Source organism: Balaenoptera musculus, chromosome 13 (assembly GCF_009873245.2).
Source record: "Balaenoptera musculus isolate JJ_BM4_2016_0621 chromosome 13, mBalMus1.pri.v3, whole genome shotgun sequence".
NCBI classification, from domain to species: domain Eukaryota; kingdom Metazoa; phylum Chordata; class Mammalia; order Artiodactyla; family Balaenopteridae; genus Balaenoptera; species Balaenoptera musculus.
Window position 1 is genome coordinate 26,210,622 of NC_045797.1, and position 17,214 is coordinate 26,227,835.

The 17,214-nt window shown below is 42.2% G+C and overlaps 1 protein-coding gene across 4 annotated transcripts in view; it reads right to left on the reverse strand.

Moving 5' to 3' along the window:
* The window catches only part of DCTN1 (dynactin subunit 1), a 30,249-nt gene extending 23,844 nt beyond the window's left edge, over positions 1–6,405 (reverse strand). For 3 of the 4 annotated variants that reach the window (XM_036872820.1, XM_036872818.1, XM_036872815.1), the window contains exon 1: positions 6,137–6,250. The gene's annotated coding sequence lies outside the window, so the exon portion shown is untranslated. Of the gene's footprint in view, positions 1–6,136 lie in introns of all 4 variants that reach the window. The other variant, XM_036872819.1, reaches the window with a different exon arrangement.
* Between the last annotated feature and the right edge of the window lie 10,809 nt (positions 6,406–17,214).

Below are 17,214 nucleotides of genomic sequence, written 5' to 3' on the forward strand. Positions count from 1 at the left end.
AAGATCCAAAGCAGCCAATAAATAAATAAATAAATAAATAAATGTTCTTTGAAAAGAAAAAGAATTGCAACCCTCCCAGAGCTAGCAGCAGTCCTACTTAATAGCCTACTCTAAGTTCCTGCTGCTTCCTCCCCATGATCAACCAGCAAGTCCCTGGCACTAGGACCCTGCAGACAGGGAACCCTGAGCCTGCGCTCTAAAGAGAGAGATGCACCATTTCACAACTTCAGCAAAAGCCAAAGCAGCCAACAAAGCCACAGCCCCCTCGGCTGTGCTGGGCTCTGCCTTTTGGGCAGCTCACCGGCCACTTCCCAGAAGCAGAGCATTCTGTCCTTTCTCTTTTTAAATCCACGTCATCATCTGATCATAATGGAAATCAATCTCCTCAAGTCACCACGCAAAGGCGTATCCATGGCAACATCAAGAGGAAGGACACAGAAATGATGCTCCAGTGGCTGCAGCAGGAAAAGGTAGGCCCATTTCTCTTCCACCCATGCCATCTCATCATTCTCCCCTTTCACTCAAGTCAGGTGTGCACCTTACCTACAAATTCTCTCTATCACACCAATGGGGAAAACATCAAAGGTGAGTGTTAATAATCTATGCTATTACGTAAGGTCATAGGTCTGCCTAGTCCCATAACTGGCAGTAAAAATTCTTTTTCTGGCTGATTGAGACAAGATCTCTTTTCTTATTCACCATCTCAATTGACATGGTCTTAGCCTGCAGTACCTAACAAATCATTATCAGTCACTTGTCTTTCTAGTCAGGTTGCTGGGAAATCACACAAGGATTTCAGAATTCCGTATGTAGTTGTAAAAACACAGCAGCAACACTGACCCCACCACCCTGCTCACCCAGGCCACTATCATACCCACAGACTGGCCCACCTTAGCAGCCCTAAACTCCAGCCCCTCAAGGACCAGAAACTGGGAGTTGGAATTAAATTTCTGCCTTTCTCTGATGCCTCAAGGAAGGAATGCCATTTCTGCAGAGGTAAGAGATTCATCAGACATAAGTTCTACTAGGTGTAAGTAATACTCCATGCCTCAATTTCTCCTTCTGTAAAACATAGATACTAACAATACCTTTCTAACAGGGTTGTTGTCAGAATCACGTGAGAATGCCTGAAAAGCACTTAGAAGAGTGCCTGGTATGAAGCACTCAATAAAAGTCAGCCATAATTATTATGAAGAAGAGGAAAGAGAGGCCTACATTGCAGGATTCAAGTTCAGAGGGTACTCAATGTTCTTGGAGCATATCTCAACTCTGCTCTCTTTCCCTTTCCTCTCCGGACAGTTTCAAGTTTCCCTTACCACTCTCAAGTCCCTGTTCCTATCCGAGCCCACACCAGGACCCCCATTCCTCAGCAGATAACCTTGCTGAGAAAGGAAACTGAACCTATTAGATAAGAATTCCTTTGCAAATTTAGGTGTATCCATCATTGCCTCTTTCTTCCTACATTCTTTTCCTTTCTTCTGTCATTCCTCTTCAAAAGAAATGATGTCTCCTTTTCAGAGACAACCCTCCACCCTCCTCTGCAATCATCATTTCCTTTGTGCCTTCAAATGCAACCTCTCTACTGGCTCTTACACATCATCAGATAACCCATGCTCAAGACTTCTAGGAAAATCTGTCTCTAGTCTCTGCTACTCCTCCACAAGCTGCCACCATCTTCCTTCCTTCCTTCCTTCCTTCCTTCTTTCCCAAACTACTCAAAGGGAGTACATCCTCCCTATCCTCATTTCCCATCCACTCTTCAATCCACCTGGCTCCCAACCAGCTGCTCACACTAAAAAAATAAAAGAGCCCTGGTGACCACAATCTCCTAACTGCCCAATCTCAAAGTACATTTTCCAAGCGCATCCTACTTGACCTCGCTGTAGCAACAGAGGCTGCTGATTCTCTTCCTGCAACTTCTTCCTCTGTAGCTCCCTGGACACCATTCTCTCTCACCTTGCCCACCAATCCTTGTCATCTTCTCTGTTATCTTCAGCCTTCTATAAGCATGGCTAGGCTCATCCATTCCAACAGCATCAACTACCACTTACATCTACCACCCCTAGACACAGACTCTCTTCTGAACTCCAGACCCACATTTCCACCTATCTGCTAAGCGCCACAGACGCCCAAATTCAACATGACCCAAAACACACAGAAGCTTCCCCCAACAAATGTTCCTCGTCTATACTCCCCCTTTACTACTGGTACCACCATCAATCCAAAATAGAAAACTGAGTCATCCTCAACAACTCCCTCTCTCTCTTGTTTTCAACAACCAATTAATTAGTCATTACGTCAGGTGAACTCTGTCTCTACAATCTCCGATTTATCCCCTCCTTCCCATCCCCACTAATCCTTAATTCAGCCTGAAGCCAAACCCAGGTTACTACAAAAGTCTCCTGATGTCCTGGATCCAGATTCTCCCCTTTCAGTCTATTTCCACAACTAGCTTTCCAAAATATAACCACATCACCTCCCTGCCTAAAAACCTCCAGTGGCTTTCCTCCCACAAAATTGAATCTTAGAACAAAACTACAGGCCATTAAAAACCTGGCCTCATTATGAATCTAATCTCATCAACCACCTCTCCTTTGATCTCAAAGTTCTCTTAGATTCCAGCCACTTGGATCTACCTATCTTATGCCTCTGCAAATGTTGCAAACGTCACCAAGTCTCTCTCTTCATCTTCAAGCCTCAACTTACTTATCACCTCTTTCCTGAATATTCCCCTGATGTCTCCCTGTGGAGCTAGTCATTCCCTCCTCTGCCCTCACACAACACTTTGGAAATATCTCTATTACAAGATCGCATTTTACTTACAATATCGTCTCCCTTAACCCATTGTGAATTCCTCCAGGGCACAGAATTTTTATTCATCTCAGTATCCTAAGCACTGAACACAGAAGACACTCAATGTTGAATAGAAGCCTATACCAACACCAGGCTCTAGGGATATAAGTTGGTTCTGACAGGTTTCCCAGAGACACCATGGGGGAAGTACAACAGTCAGGCACACATACACCCCAAGAGATGTAGCTCTTTCCTCACCAGATAGGAGCCTAAGAAACTAAAAATGCAGGGACAGCTCCAGGTCCTATGGAATTTGGTAGTGACAATAAATCTCAACCTCATATGCTTCCAGGGTAAAAGAACGAGGGGGAGGGGGAGGGGGGGAGAGAGAGAGAGAGAGAGAGAGAGAGAGAGAGAGAGAGAGGGAGAGAGAGAGAGAGAGAGAGAGAGGGAGAGGGAGAGAGCGCTCTAGGCTCTAGGGGAAGTGCAGATCTTCTGGGAAAATAGCTTTAGCGTGGCTTCGGGAGTGACAAGGGTCCAGTCTCTGCTTCGGTGAAACCCTCAGTGGATATGTGGGAGCTTGGGGAGGTCAGACTGGATAGCCAATTTGTCCATCAGCCAAGTACAACTAATATTAGCTGGAACTTCAAAAGAAAAATTATATAAAACAAAATTCAGAGACTCCTGGATGGCAAGGACCCTAAGATAGATTTGACTCAGTCAATTGCTCGGCATTTCCTTCTCAAGGGACACTGAGGATCCACTTCTCAATTCCCTTGGTATGGGACAGCTAACCCAAGACCCACACACCACCCAGTACCAATAGACAGGCTAAACAACCTAGGAATCCTCTACCACAATCCCTCCTGACGTATAACTCCAAACAGCCACTAACAATGATAGATCTGAGCAAGTACAACCTATGGCAGTTGTCGATCATGTATTATGACTTTCCGAACTATTTTGACTCCTCCCTAACAACTTCTTTTCCTTTGTACCCTCATGTTCATTCAGGCCCAACTTATCAATTCTTCCTCAGTATTGCCTCCTGCATTCTTCCTTTCTCCTCCATTACCACTGTCATCACTTTGGTCTGCCATGTAACAGCTTTCAGAATTAAGGCAAATCATTTACTCTCTTTGGTGCCTCATCTATAAAACTGGGTAACAGCTGCTCTGCCTACCTCACAGGAAAGGCTGTCTGTGAAAGGTTCTGTAATCTGTAAAATGTTATACATAAATAGAAGGCATTACTATTATCATCAACCTAAGTCCTCTTTACTGATATGTGAAGCATATCTGGCTCCCTGCCTCTCTCCTTCCCCACTTCCAACCACATTACACACCACAGTAAGACAACTACACACTCTAAAACATTGCTTTGCCCAAAATCTTTCACTGACATACCATTTCTTACTTGAATCAAACAATTCTGGATCTGACATATGCAGTGTCATCTCTGGAGCACTGTCAGCTGCTTAGGATGCTTTCCCTAGTTTTGCAAGCCCCACTCATCCTTCAAAGTCCAGCTACAGCCCCACTACACTCCACACAGAAGGACTAAATTTAAGAGACAGGGATTTGAAACAATGTCATGGAAGAATAAAGGATAATTCAGTTTGGGGAAAACTTGGTAGAACCACTGTCATGTCACACTTTAAGAGTCTTTTTTTTTTTTTTTTTCCGCCATGCCATGCAGCTTGTGGGATCTTAGTTCCCTGACCAGGGACTGAACCCAGGGCCTGGCAGTGAAAGCACCAAGTTCTAACCACTGGACCGCCAGGGAATTCCCAAAAGTCATCTTTTAAAGAGGGATTATTCTTTTTTTCCTGTTTGATTCTAAGAGATAACCTAGGACCAACAGGATGGAAGTTATAGAGATGTATTTTAGCAATATGAAAAACTTCCTTATTGAGCTATCCCACGATGAAATGGGATGCCTTACATGCAGTAAATTCCCCATTACTAGAAATGTTCAAGCCCAAACTGGCCATAGGGCAAGGATATTTTAGACGTAATTCAACTATCACAAGGGTAACTGGACTGGAGTCACAACATTTTAGGTCTGAAGGAAACCTGAGAGATCTTCTAGTCCGGTCTCCTATTTTATAGGTCTGGACAGGGGAAGTGATCATTCAAGGCAGCACAGCTTGCTCTGGAGAGCAGGGAACAGAACACGGTCTCTTTCAATCCAGTGAAAACCCTTGCTACTCGAAGTGTGTGTGGTCCATGGACCGGCAGCATCCGCATCACCCGGGAACTTGTTAAAAATACAGAACTAGCCAAAATCTGTACTTTAACAGATTTTGTGTATGCAGCATTAAAGTTCAAAAAGCACTGACTTACATCTGCCCCTTCCAAACCCTGAGTTTCTAATTCTGGAACTCCATTTCCCAAACTGTTTCATATGTTAAACAGAGGTAACACCCAAGAAAAACAGTATTTTCCGTTCAAATTTGGGAAACTCTCCATACTATACTTCCACTGGGAAATTCGAGATAAAAATATCATTAGCATACTGAAAGTTCCAAAATATTCTGTAGTAGAGAAAACTTTAACCATGAAGTTTCTGAACATATTTGAGCACAAAATGTCTTTGAAAAAAAAGTTATCCTTAACTACTATCGCTAACATCCCCGGACCTTGGGCTTCGCCCGTACATTAGCTAAAGATCTTCAATCTCCACCTCATAGCTCCTTGACTCTCAGTACCTTAAGCATACTGGATTAGTAAGTGGTCAAGATGGGCTTGCTGCTCTCCACACTGTAATAAGTGAGGATAAGTTTCTAAATCACCGCCTCTTAAAAATAGCGGAGTTCGTCATCTGTGTGATTTAGTTGTGGGGATGCGCAACATGACTGCTCAAGAGTGAGCCTGCCAGTTAAGGCGGAAGCCAGGAATGGGAGACTGACACACCAAACGCATATCCAGACCCCCACCTTGAGTCCGCTTTGTTTTTTGTTTGTTTGTTTGTTTTTCTGTTTGACACAACTTCTCAACCGTGTGCCCCACAGGAAACCTGTAGCTTGGAATGGGTTCAGGGGTGCCTTGGATGGTCCCAGGAAAGGAGTGGAACACTTGCAGTTCTGGAGGAATTCGGAGACGCAATCACTCGACCCCGGGAGAACACCACACCGCAGGCTGAAGAGCTCAGGTGGGTCGGACCAGCCCAGACCCAGGGGGCGCCCACCCCCGCCGCGGCCCACCCCTGCCGACCCCCGCCCCGCCCCGCACACCCGGCTCCCGGCCGCGCCCCAGGCGAGCGCCGAGCCCCCAGAGCACAGCCAGGAGCCTCGCGAACACGGTGGGGGAGGAGGCAGTTTCCAGGGTCGCCGCCTCCATACCTGTCCTGTCAGGGGCTCCACGCCCGGCTCCGGGCCCCACCGGCGACCGACGCCCAAGCCCTAGCGGGGGCCCGCCCCGCCCGCATGGGCTGCCCGCCGTGCCGCCCGACCCCTGTAGGCCCGTCCCAGGTCCTCTAGCCGCTGAGGCCCAGAGGCGCTCTGGGTCGGGGGAACACGCTATTCTTTCCCGAAGACCAGTCTGGGTTAAATACTGCGCGCTGAGCGCAGCCGAGAAGACTTCGATCAGGCACAAAGCTGGACACCTGGAGCGAAATATGCGCGTGCGCACTGTACACGGGAAGCCGATTAGGACCACAGGAGAGAGGCGAGCGGTGGCCAGCGACCTCTGCAGGCAGAGGATAGACAGCACAGAGAGGATCCCGAGGATTCCTTTGCGTTGGGCAAAGGGCTCCCCCAGAGGGTGGCTACGCTTTTGAGTGCTAAGCTGTTAATTAAAACAATACTAGTAAACCATCTTTCGTCAGGTAGCTGGAGGAAAAAATTAAAATTTGCTGCTATTCAGCATTATCCATCATATGGGGATTCAGGCATTCTCATGCCATTATTATGCAAATTTACGTAATGGACTTTGGCATTTTTTAATTAAAAAAAAAGGAAACATGGGTGGCAGGAGTGGCAGCGGCTGAAGTAGGAGATAGATGGGCCCCTGGGCTGGACAGCTGGTGCTTGTCAAATGGAGCAAAACTGAAGTTTGTCCTCAGCCAGACAAGAACGCAAGGCCCATTTCCCTTCCTTCATTGATGTGAAGGGAATGAACTAGCAGTGGGGTATTTGTTGCAGTAAAAAATAGAAATGAGACTTTTCTTTTTGGATAAACAAGGAAAATAAGTAAACAATGAACAGGTTGGGGAAACAGCATAACCAGACCTGAAAGTGTTAAGCAATCTTGGTTATTCTTTAGCTGTTACTACTCATAAACACGTGTAGCTAGACTTGTCCTTAGCAAAGCTAATTACTCTCTGACCCCATATGAATTACCCTTTGCACCTGGCATTTCTTTTCCTACACACCCTTGCAGCACTCTTCATTTCAGAAAGAAGGTCACAGCTGATAACTTCAGGGACACCAGACCCGGTTGCTGATGACGCCAGCTTTGGCCATGAATTTGCAGAAGAAAAGAAATGCAAGACCTTAATTACTTTGAGCCTTATCACCTACCCCAGACCACGAGCCTCAACCTATAAAAACCTTTCCCTATGGGGGGGTGGGGGGGGCACAGTTCTTGAGACTCTAGCCTGCTGTGTTCCCCCTTTTGCCTAGCAAAGAATAAAGCTACTTTTTCTCCTTCCTCCAAAACTCCGTCTCCGTATTTCTTTTCAGCATTGTTGCACAGAAAGCCAAGATTTTGGCATCACGGCCAGGCAACCCAGCTTCGCGAAGATTCGTGGCATGCTGTGGCCCGCAGGCACCCAGCACGCGCCCGCCCCGCTGCCAAGGTGCCCAAGAGGAAGGTCAGCTCTGCCGAGGGGGTGGAGAAGGAGGAGCCCAAGAGGAGATCAGCGATGTTGTTGGCTAAAACAGCTTCTGCAAAAGTGGAAACGAAGCCAAAAAGGTGGAAGGAAAGGATAAATCTTCAGGCAAAAAAGTGCAAACAAAGGGGAAAAGGGAGCAAGGGGAAAACAAGCTGAAGTGGCTCACCAAGAGACTAAAGAAGACTTACCTGCAGAAAACGGAGAAAATAAAAATGAGGAGAGGCCAGCCTCTGATGAAGCAGGAAAGAAAGAAGCCAAGTCTGATTAATATCAAACACCCGGTCCTATCAGTGGTCCCTGTCTCCCTTCTTGTACAATCCAGAGGAATATTTGTATCAACTATTGTGTAAATGCAAGTTTTTTAGTAGCTCTAAAAACATTTTTAAAAAGGAGGGAATCCCACTTCATCTCATTTTTTAAGTGTGTGACAGGGAAGAGCTAAACCGGACTCCACATTGGATCTGTTTCTTTTTAACCTTTGATTTTCATTGCTTTTGTTATTATAATGATACATAATGGCCTGCCTCAGAAAACCCTGCCCACCTGTGAATGGCTGCAAGAAAAAAGAAACTAACACATCCCCTCACTGAGGCTGGTCATTCCAGGAGATGTTTTGCAAGACTGATGGCCCTTTTACTTTACTTCCTCACCGCCTCTCCCTCTCTGATTCTATAAAAGAAACTGGCATCCAGACCCAGATAAGATGGTTTATCGGAGACACTAGTCTGCCATCTTCTCGGTCTGCCAGCTGTCCGAATAAAGTCGTATTCCTTACCTCAACATCTCGTCTCCTATTCTTTGGCCTGTCGTGCGGCGAGCAGAGCGAGCTTGGACTCGGCAACAAATTTAGTGAGCCAACCAGGAGCCTTGCTCTTGTCTAACCAACCCTGGTCAGGGAATATTGAGGCAAGGCCCTAGCAGCTGCCAGGACCATTTGTCCTGAGGATCTTCCCTTCAAAATTCCCTGAAGTGGCACTGGCTATCCCAGCACTTGGCAATTGAAGCAAGGAACCAACAAACTTCAATTTGGTGCTACGAGTCAACGGACTCGATTCGATTTAGAGGGTAAGTCGCTCCGTCGTGCACGCCAGGAACATATCCCTCCCCCCCTCAATCTGGGCTTTTCCTTTACGGAACAAGCCAATCTGGTTGGGGTACCCTGCTGGAGGGCGGAATTGTTGTTGGACTCTGCCCGATTCTGGGAACTGGTTCCCTGGGAACTAGTTCATTGGTTTTGTAGGGTAAGTCTACCCGATCTGGGAACTAGTTCGTTGGTTTTGTCTTGGTTTTGTGTGCGTCGATGCTAGAATTTGTGCCTTTTGTGTTGGAATTTGTCGGCGTCTTCTGTGTCTTGGTGTCATCAAACTTTTAAAAGTGGAAAATACTCCATCTATCCTAAAGGAGAGCCCTTTGGGGAATATATTAGATAAATGGGCAAAACATAGCCATGAACCTATGACTAAAAAAGACATGATGTACTATTGTAATAGGGTGTGGACCCAATATATGTTAGGATCAGAAGAACGATGGCCCCTGAATGGCTCACTCAATTATTATACAATCTCGCAGTTAGAAATGTTCTGCAAAAGAGCAGGGAAAAAGGATGAGATTCCATATGTAGGAGCATTTATGCTATTGCATCAGGAGGAAGAGGAGTCAGAGGGCTGCCACCTTATGGTGCAGCAGTCTGAAAGAAAACCCAAGGGGAAACCTGTTCTACAAGGGAAGAGAAAAAAATGAGAGTGGGGACATGTTATTTCAAAACTTAAACTCCTGTCCAGCCTATCCAGCTCCCCTAGTGGCCAAGCAGGCTGCACCAGCAGTTGTTCCGACTGCCCCCCCGCCCCCCCCCCCACCCCGCCACCATGCCACCAACAATATTCACTGCCTCCTGTTTCCCCTACCCAGGGGGATCAAAGAGAAGTTTCTATGGTAACACCCGGGGCACAGAGACCTGGTTTAGTATCACCATCTAAGACCCGACAGGGCACCCAATTTGGACTGGGAGCCACTTCTGCAACAGGGCAATTTCCCTTGTCCCAATATCTTGTAAGAGGCCAGGACACTCCCTTGGACTTGAGGCTTGCAATTCTGATTTCCCCACAGGAGCCCCAGGTAACATTGACAGTGGGGAACAAGTTGATAGATTTTCTAATAAATACGGGTGATCTTAAGAGGCTTGTAAATATTAAACAAAGGGGAAACAAAGTCATCCTAGGAGAAACTTGCCTTTATCTTGCCTAGATACAAATGTCCTATCTGGTTTTCTCAAAAAACCCTTATCTCTGCCATCTTTTTAAAATGCAAATTTTGAAAAAGAGGGTACAGTAATTTAGAACTTGACTTGTTTTCCATAAATACTAGTAGAAAGAGTTTAGCCATCTAGACAAGTGAGCTTGATTTGTTCCATCTGCCAGAAACCCAACTTTAATGCAACCTCTTTTGTAAACGGATGGGTTTTACATTGCTGTACCTGACTCAGGGCTTCTGAAATGAGAACTATGATGTCTCTCTGTTTGTTTGTGTGTTTGTATGTGTTTTTGTCTTTGGATAACATTGCTGAGGTTAATCTGTAAATGAGCCCTATTTAATTGGCTTAAAGAAAAGTAAGTGCTTACAAACCAAACAATTCTAAATACAAGAGAAATTAAGCTAAATGAGTTTCAGGTTCATGTGAACTGGGAAATATTTAATAAATTAATACCTGGTATTAATGTTAAAGTTTGTTGATCTAATTAATACAGACATGTCTTTAGAGCCATCAGCATTATGTATAGTACTTTCACTGCACCTAGGTTTAATAAAAGTTAAATGAAATCTTGTTACATCTGTTGCAAATTTGTCAGCAAGAGAAATAACTTGATATGATGAAATTAAAGTAAATATAAATGAAATAAGATCTTTTGGGTAAGCTATAAGAATAATTATGTCTTAAAAATCATCTAAAATAGTTTCTCCAGATTTTGGTAACTATTACTTGCCTCTTGGTTGTCACTGAAAATTAAGGTTTTTAAGAGTCGGGGATTCTAATTTAAATATATAATTAAAGCTACTGAAAATAATAAAACATTTCAGCATGGTAGAATGTGTGTTTTCAGTTAAGAAGGTATGAGGAATGGAATTACATTTTACTGAGAAAGGTTTATACATGGCCAGGATTGACTAAATTTCGATTGAAGTTACCTAAGTAAGTGGATTTTGTTAAGTAAGCTAATACAAGACTGGAATTTGATCTCTCTGTTAGAAGTGCTCCTTTTGATAACAGATTATATAAGTTTCTGTGCCCTTAGGTGATCCGTACTTGTTTTCTTTTAATCGTTTTGTGACTTTGGTTAAATGAATAAGTACTGTTTCTCAGTGACCTATGATCCTGTTGTGTTTTAAAACCTTTTTGATATTTTTAACAAACTTCCTAAATATCAAAATCTGAATAAAGCTTTTTAGCCTCCAGCTGACTCTGAGATACTTCAAAAGAACATCTCTGAGACATCTCAGAGAGAGATGTCAAACTAATTTTATTTGGTATGTTAAATTACTTCAAAAACCTTGTCAAGTGATTGGAGATGAACCTTAGGTTATGGTGTATGGATAAATGTCATTTTTATAGATATTCCAAATTCTATATGGAATCCCTAACATCTGCTACGTCCTGATGTTATCAAGCATAATACTAGTTATTATAAAATGTTATATCCAAGTTTCCTGCTAATTACACTGTACTCAAATCTTTAACCATGCTATTTTAAGTTTTGTCCTGATGCTTTTACAAAATGAAGATTTTCAAGAAGACTGATAAAAAGGAACTTTTTAAGAAATATAAGTTTCTGATAGCCTTTAGATAATATCACTGGACTGGGTAACATATGACAAAACTAATGGGAAACCTGATTATTTCATCCAGATCAATGGGAATTAATTACATGAGACTGAATAAAATGGTAAATATGATTTATAACTTTATGACTTTGGGAAATATACTGACTTTAATCTTTGTTTTTCAGAAAAACCTTTTCTCTTATGCGATGACCTACAACAAGTTGATAAAGTTTGCCTTTGTAAACAAAGATGAAACATTTATCTTTTTCTCTCTACCTGATCCTGCCAGAATTTTTTGTCTACAGCTGGCTCTCCTGTGGACTTGATATTATGTTAATCATTGTTTGAATTTGTTCTTTATTTCCAAGTTGTTTGTGCTTTGTGTCTCCCTGCAGCACTATGTCTTTGTCAGTGCTACTAGCTGCATTACTTATATCCTATTTTATAAGATTGTTGTCTCTTGCAGTACCCAGTGTGTAACCAGGCCTCCAAACAAAACTTCTATGGCTAAACATCTTAAGAAAATAGATCACTTTTATAACATAAAATAATTGTGATAATATGATTCTAGGTATGGGAAGAAGCAACAAGGGAAAATGTCTCCTGGATCATAATTAGAGGATCCAGAGAATCTTTAATTATCAATAGGGCCTAATCCAAAAATTAGCACCTAGAGTGGCATATCAAGAATCTTTGCCTGACCTGGGATGAGCCTCCCAGCATCGTGGGACAAAATTTGATCGTGAAATGTGTCCCAAATATTGGTCAGATTCCTGACCAAGAGGAGAGGATCAGTCATTGGCGATTGCAGCCCTCCAACTTGAGCTAGTGAACCCTGAGGAAACTCAGGAAGGAGAAGAATACCTGCCATCTAGCAGCCATCAGACTGCAGCCACTCCCTATGGTGAGCCCTGAGGACACTCAGGATGTGAAAATACAGGATACGGGCTCCTGTATATTGCTGTGGTGCATATCAAAGAAATGATTTCAGTGAGCCCAGACTCTTGCATCTTCCCATACATAGAAAAACGCTAAATTCCTTAACTGGTTATTTGGGGAAAGGTGAGGGGAAAATGGAATTTGAGATGTACCAACATCGAAGGTATGTCCCAGTTCACTTTTTTTTTTTTTTTTTTTTTTTTTTGGCTGTGTTGGGTCTTCGTTGCTGTGCGCGGGCTTTCTCTAGTTGCGGTGAGTGGGGGCTACTCTTCGTTGCGGTGCGCGGGCTTCTCATTGCGGTGGCTTCTCTTGTTGCGGAGCACAGGCTCTAGGCGTGTGGGTTTCAGTAGCTGCAGCGCGCGGGCTCAGTAGTTGTGGCTCGTGGGCTCTAGAGCACAGGCTCAGTAGTTGTGGCGCACGGGCTTAGTTGCTCCGCGGCATGTGGGATCTTCCCAGACCAGGGCTCGAACCTGTGTCCCCTGCATTGGCAGGCGGATTCTTAACCACTGCGCCACCAGGGAAAACCAATTTAAAGGCTTTTAAAGGCACTGTGTACACACATTTTTTACTGTGGTAAAACATACATAATATAACATAAAATTTACCATTTTAACCATTTTTAAGTGTAGTGTTCAGTGGCACTAAGTATATTTACATTATTGTGCAACCATCACCAGTATCCATCTCCAGAATTTTCTCATCTTCCCATATGGAAACTGTATCCTTTAAACACTAACTCCCTTTTCTCCCCTCACCTTAATCCCTGGTAACAAGCATTCTACTTTCTGTCTCTATGAATTTGACTATTCTAAGTACCTCATATAAATAGAATCATACAATATTTGTTCTTTTGTGTCTGACTTATGTCTTCAAAATTCGTTCATGTTGTATTATGTATCATCATTTCTTTCCTTTTTAAAGCTGAATAACATTCCATTGTATGTATATACCACATTTTGTTTATCCATTCACCCGTAATGGACATTTGGGTTGTTTCTAGCTTTTGGTTATTGTAAATAAGCACATTTTTAAAAACATAAGTACGTATCCCATTCATCCCATCCCCAAGATCCCTAACCAAAGCAACTTGATGCCAGTTTTTTTGTTTGCGGTTCCAGAGTCAGTCTCTGAAAACGTAAGCATTTTAGATGCAAACAGCATCTTCGTATACACACTATTCTGAAACTTGTTTTTTTTAAATTGAAGTATAGTTGATTTACAATGTTGTATTAGTTTCTGGTGTACAGCAAAGTGATTCAGATATACGTATATATGTATATATACATATATACATATTCTATTTCGGATTCTATTCTGTTGTAGGTTAATACAAGATATTGAATATTCCCTGTGCTGAACCTTGTTTTTATCTCCACGGACAATACATCTTGGAGGTTGTCCATATTAATACATATTGATCTGCCTTGAATTTGTTTTTAAATATATATTTTTAATTTGAACTGGACCCATCTCTCTGAGTGCTTTACCAACCTTTAACAGATATGCTGGGTTTTCATGTGAAGATGCCAGGCCTTGGGTAGAATGGGGGTAGTGATACAGGAAAGACCCAAATCCTTCTCAGCACCGTGAAAAGAGGTCCCACTGAAGACAGGATGTACAAACAGGAGACGTATTGTTTCTTCTATATTGAATTAGGCTGAGTGATCTTCAAAGAAAATTAAAAATACTGTCTCTGTCTTACGTGTTTTTTCATAGGTGCCAGCCTGAAGCCCTTTCTGATGAGGAACATGAACAAGACCCCAAAGATCCTAAAACTCCAATTTGCATGACTAGAGCCCATCCTTCCAACCTGTGATACTGAACAGAGAAGAACATCTGTGCTCATTTGGGTAGACTCCTAGGTACTCCAGAACATGGGAAGGAACCAAGAGGGGAAAAACTCCCCCTGAAGACAGAAATGCTGTTTCTTGGAGGGAGGAGGTGGTTTTCAGGCTGAGAGATAGAGGGGGGATTGGATAAAGGCAGAGAGCAAATCAAAGGTGACAAAGCCAGGTATGGGGGAAGACAAATGCAGGGGAGAGAATCATCTACATTAGCTGTACTGGCGCTGTCTGATAGAAATAGAATGTAAACTTTAAAATTGTCTTTAATTGTGAAATATGCTAATTTTTAAGAGGTTTTGTTGGAGAAAATTATTAAAAGTAAATTTTATATAAGCCAGCCACACATATAATCTTAAATTTTCTAGCAGCCATAATTTTTTAAAGTAAGAGGAAACAAGTGAAATTAATTTTAACAAGATGCCAAAAATATCATTTCAATGTGTAATAAATATGAAAATATTAATGGGATATTTTACATTTTTTGTACTAAGTCATTTGAAATCCAGTGTACATTTTGCACATATAGCACATTTCTATTTGTATGTAGAGAAGGCTCTACAATGTGGGATAAGCCAGAACAACCATAAAAAATCACTCTTACAGTGGGGACTTAGGGCTACGCAAGTTCTATTTTAGAAACCATGAGAGAAAACATATCTATAAGTAGGGGCATTTTTGTTAAAACAGATCAGACCCTTGAAATAATATAAGATCTCATTAAGCTGTCTAAAATCAGGAATACAAAGATGCCCAATATCTCTGATTCTAACCAACATTGTATTTTAGGACATAGCTAATACAATAAGGTAAGAAAAAGATACAAAAGGCATAAAGATTAGAAAGGAGGAAGTTAAACTGTCATTTTTTACAGATGATATGATGAGATACACAGAAAATGCCAAAAGAATCTGAAAATTATTAGAATTGATTAAAAATATTCAGCAAGGTGGCTAGATATAAAAAAATCAATATAAAAAATCTGTTTCATTCTATAACCAACAATGAAAAGTTAAATAATACAATATTTTAAATAAAACTGATGCATCTAGTAATAAACCTAACAAAATATGTTCACAACCCAAAATTATAAAATCATATTTGCAGACAATAAAGATATCCTAAATAAATGCAGTATAGCACATTCGTGAACAGGAAGATTTAATGTCATAAAGAAGTTAGTTATCCCATATTAATATATATATTTGAAATAATTCCAATCAATATCCTATCAGGATATTCTAGGAGCTTGAAAACAAATAAATCTGTAGAGAAGCGCAAAGGGCCAAAAATAGCCAAGAAACTTCTAAAGAAAAAGAAGACAGTTGAGGGGGTGGCTGTGCTTAAAGTTGTGTAATTAAAGCAATGTGGTATTGATAGTGAAACAGACCATTAGAACAGAAACAAATCCAATTCCCTGGCAGCCCAGCTGTTAGGACTCTGCACTTTCACTGCTAAGGGCCCGGGTTCAATCCCTGGTCGGGGAACTAAGATCCCGCAAGCAGTGAGTGCGACCAAAAAAAAAAAAAAAAACTGGCTAAGAACAGAAACAAATCCAGACCTAAAACAAACACACATGCACATGAAATTCTGATATGAGAAAATTTATATTATTAATCAGTGGGAGAAAGACACTATTCAACAAATGGTGCTGGGACAATTGATTATTCAAATGCAAAAGAAGGAAATAAAGAAGGAAGGAGAAAGGAAGAAAAAAACTGGACACTCACATTTCTGACACTACAGAGGACTAAATATCACAGAAATTCCACCTGATATAGTGCAACTATAAATGCTGGATCATTACACACACACACACACACACACACACACACACACACACACACACACCCCTATTTGTATTGCCTGAATGAACTGGTCAGAAAGTAAGGGAATTCCTCAGAAGCTAGAGATGACGTGAAGTTATGAATCCCAAGGCACAGATGATAATTAGAGCTAGCATTTGCTAAGCCATTTCCTGATCTGGAACCAGGGTTTAAAGGGCCATGAACAGGGACAGTAGACAAAATCGGGGGTTGAGCAGAGAAAGTTGAAATGGGAAACTATCCCCTACACACATAAAACCAGGGTAGTCAAAGAGTAACACCCCCAGAGAGCAAACTTAAGAGAACAAAAACAGGTGCCCCACAGAGGGAAACAGGAAGAACAAAAGCCTATCTCATCCTTGGTTCAAGGTGTAGTGGGAGAAAAATTCTCACATAATTCGGAACAATAAGTTTGTGCTCACACAAGTTTGGGGGCAGAATGTATAGCATGTGAGTGGCCAAAAAAAAATTCCAAGACAAAAACTTAAAGTGGTCCAAATTGGCATAGTTCTCCTAGAAACTTGGCCAAACTAAATGTAAACCCTCTCTGGGGAATATACTTTAATCCCAGGCATCAAATAATTCCTACAGCTAGAGTTCCAAGAACCATAAGGGTACAAAGCCATTAAACACACAAAGAGACAAGCTGCCATAAACTATTCAAACCTGCAAAGATTACTGATTTTGGAATTTTCAGTTACCATATATAAAATGAATATGTTTAATTTGTTTTTAAAAACATAAAGGGGGATTTAAAATATAGGGAAGGGGACTTCCCTGGTGGCACAGTAGTCAAGAATCCTGCCAATGCAGGGCACACGAGTTCAATCCCTGGTCTGGGAAGATCCCACATGCCGCAGAGCAACTAAACACATGCGCCACAACTACTGAGCCTGTGCTGTAGAACCTGCAAGCCAAAACTACTGAGCCTGTGTGCCACAACTACTGAAGCCGGTGCACCTAGAGCCCGTGCTCTGCAACAAGGGAAGCCACTGCAATGAGAAGCCTGCACACCACAACAAAGAGTAGCCCCTGCTCGCCACAACTAGAGAAAGCCTGCGCTCAGCAATGAAGTCCCAACGCAGCCAAAAATTATTTAATTAATTAAGAAAAAAGAGAACTACAGTATATATTCATATCCTCATATTCAGAAAATCCAAGGG